A 3,332-nucleotide genomic window follows, 5' to 3' on the forward strand; every position below is an offset into this window, starting at 1 on the left:
AGACTGGACTGTCAAACAACAACACTCAAGGCAGACAGCCTCGACAGTCACTTGAACCCTCAACTGGCTTCAAGTGAGCAAGAAACAAAGCTTTGTCTGGTCACAGAGAGTTTAATTTTTTGTTGTTGTGACTGTATTATAACCTTGCCGATCCTGACTGATACACTCACTATGCATAACCTATTTCTCCATTTTGGTTTTCATCTTAAGTTGCCCTTAGGCATTTCTTTCTCTCTCTTCTCTCTCTCTCTCTCTCTCTCTCTTTTGTTCTTTCTTTTTCCCACATCAAACTGGTAATGTGCAGAGGTGGTAACAAGGTTTGAGGGAGGCACATGTCACACCGTACCATGAATACCCCATCACCCAATCATCACATTTATGAACTACAAAAGGATCTATCCATAGGCCTTTCTTCACCCTACTAAATGTGCTTGATCAATCCTCCAATTTCCGTGTGTCAAACATACATATATGAAGAGGTACAGGCATAAACGTGATAAAGAACCAGTTTCTTTGGAATATAAAGCTAGCAGGAATCTTGTCGACTCCGTCTGCACCACGAATCCTCACTAGGTGATAACAGTAAGTATTGCGCTACCTGTTTCTTGAGAAAGATGTCTTCCTATGACTGACAATTCAAAGTAGGGTAATGGAAAAAGCACACACACTGGAGCCAGAGAAACTCAGTTTTTCATTCAATTCTACTACCACAAGTTCTTTGATTCTGAGTAATGCTAAATTCTTGCAGCCTTGGAAAACATCTGCAAAATGGGGAACGAGACATCTAATTTGTGGGGTTTGGGAGTGAGAAAAGATAATGTACAGGCAAGAATATTTAACATAGAGTTAATGGTCAAGAGGATAAATATTACTGTCATTATCTGTTTTCTGATAAGACTTTGGAAACTTACCAGGTGGTAGGGGCCTCAGGTTAGAAAACAAAGTTCCCAATGATATTCCCTTGTTCTCTAGTTTTGATGTCTCCTTCTGCTCAGTTCTCCTACACTGATTTCCCAAATTTTTGCAAGGATTAGTTCCAAATAAATCTACATAGGTAACCGAAGAGAAACAAGCTCGTAGAGCAATCCCCACTTCTCGGCGGGAGATACAGTCCAAGCCCCCTGGTGCCTAGACAGTGCTGAACCTTACCTATGCTTTTCCTACACCTACACACCCATGACAACGTTTATTTTATAAATTAGGCACAGTAAAAGAGTAACAACAATAAGTAATAAGCAACTAGAACAATGATAAGAGAGAACAATGATAAGAGACTGTAATAAAAGTTACGTGAATGCGGTCTCACTCTTAAAATCTTACTCACCCTCCTTGCCACGAGGGATGATAAAACGCCTCCACGAGACTAGGCGAGGTAATGACCGAGCGTCCTGGTGTAAAGTTAGGCTTCTTTTGACGTTCTGCCGATTCGTCAGAAGGAGGATCATCCATCTGCAGACCACGGTTGATGACTGGGAAGTGAAACTGCAGAAAGAGAAACTGCAGATAAGGGGGAGAGTTACGGAATTCTTCTCACGTTAATAATAGGTTGGTTTTTTATTTTCTGGGTTTTTTTTTTTTAAAGATTTTATTTATTTATTTTTTAAGATTTTATTTTTTTATTTGACAGAGATCATAAGTAGGCAGAGAGGCAGGCAGAGAGGGGCGGGTGGGGCAGGGGAAGCAGGCTCCCCGCTGAGCAGAGAGCCCAAAGCGGGGCTTGATCCCAGGACTCTGGGATCATGACCCCAGCCGAAGGCAGAGGCTTTACCACTGAGCCACCCAGGCGCCCCTATTTATTATTTTGGAGAGAGAAAGAGGGAACTCCTGAACAGGGGGAAAAGTAGAGGGAGAAGCACATTCCCCACAGTGCCAGGAGCCAGACACAGGACTCGATTCCAGGACCCTGGGATCACAACCCGAGCTGAACGCAGAGACCCTTAACCGACTGAGCCACTCAAGTGCCTAATAGTAGTCTTTGGGCAAACCGCACATTGGAATTCCTGAAATGGCATGTGCTCTCACGTCACACGTTGTTCATGTGACTGACACTGACTTGTGGTAAGCTTTGTGGAGTGTATTATGTATCCGGAAAGCAAGGTAGGAACACGTCTCTGACCATGTAAGGCACCGGTCTGAGTGTGGGAAGGGATTACTTGGCATAGGATCTCTTGATTGTCTTCAGGGAGAGGCGGTGTAGATTAATAATTAAGTATATGAGTTCATGCCGGAGGTCTGTCACTTACAATTTATGTGACTGGACAAATAATTTTGCCTCTTTTTTTTTTTTTTAATGAGATTAGAAAAATGGTAATGTCACACACCTTTTGCTAGGGGATTGAACAGTTACATACAGCATCTTTACAACAATGCTCAACACCTACTAGGTACGATGTTAGTGTGGCTATAATCACTATTGGGTAAAAGGAGATTCGGTAGAGGGTTGATCATAGTTTTCTAGAACTTTGATTTATGTTTACACCAGCTTCTCAACTGCACTTTACCTGTCTGAGTTATATCCTTTCTTATGAGAATACTAAGACAATCCTCTAGGGCTATGGGACTTCTCAGTTTCTATTCCTATTTTAAAGAACAGAAGAAGCTGTCTAGAAATAATGCAAGTAAAAGTGCATGCTTATCGGGAATGGCCAATGGCAAATGTCAGGGTTTCGCAACAGCCCAGAGATACAGGTATTTTTTAACTCTCCAAACTTAAAATAATTAAAGGCCAAATCTGCCACTGGAAACATTGGGGAAAATTTGAAGTTCTCAGGCCTGGCTGGTCTTCTGCTTGAGTAGAATCAGCGGAGAAGTTAATTGTGAAGGAAGAGGAGAGGATAAGATTATAATAGGCTGGGAATGCACTGGGGGTGTTCTAGATCTTCTAGCCACACTGTCAGTTGAAGAACAAAAACTACCGTGTAAGTTCTAAGTCACGCAAATACATATAAAGTCTAAGTCTGTCATCAAGGGAGAGGGGAATGCCTCCTTAGTCTGAGGGTTGGTCTAAGTTAGTGACCAGGAACTGACAAGGGAACATCAAGGAACTTTCTGGAACCTCGTTATAAGCAGCCACAAGAAGTAGTTGGTAGAACAGGCCTAAGAGCTGCCCTTCTTTGTAAGTTAGTTCATATATTTAAACATTTATTAATCACTGGCTATAAATTCCAGGCCCACTGATTATGTGAAGCAACAATGATAGAAACAGAATAGAATTTAAGAGTAAGCTATGGAATTTAGTGACTGATTAGATTGAAGGGTTGAAGAAGAACAATTAAGGAGACTTTTCAGTTTTGTGGATTCTAGAAAATACCATTTGAGGAGGAACGATGAGT

At 41.7% G+C, this 3,332-nt stretch overlaps 1 pseudogene; it reads right to left on the reverse strand.

Moving 5' to 3' along the window:
- Window positions 1-283: 283 nt before the first annotated feature.
- On the reverse strand, window positions 284-395 carry LOC122905806 (annotated as a pseudogene).
- Between the last annotated feature and the right edge of the window lie 2,937 nt (window positions 396-3,332).

This window comes from Neovison vison, chromosome 4, assembly GCF_020171115.1.
Source record: "Neovison vison isolate M4711 chromosome 4, ASM_NN_V1, whole genome shotgun sequence".
NCBI classification, from domain to species: Eukaryota; Metazoa; Chordata; class Mammalia; order Carnivora; family Mustelidae; genus Neogale; species Neogale vison.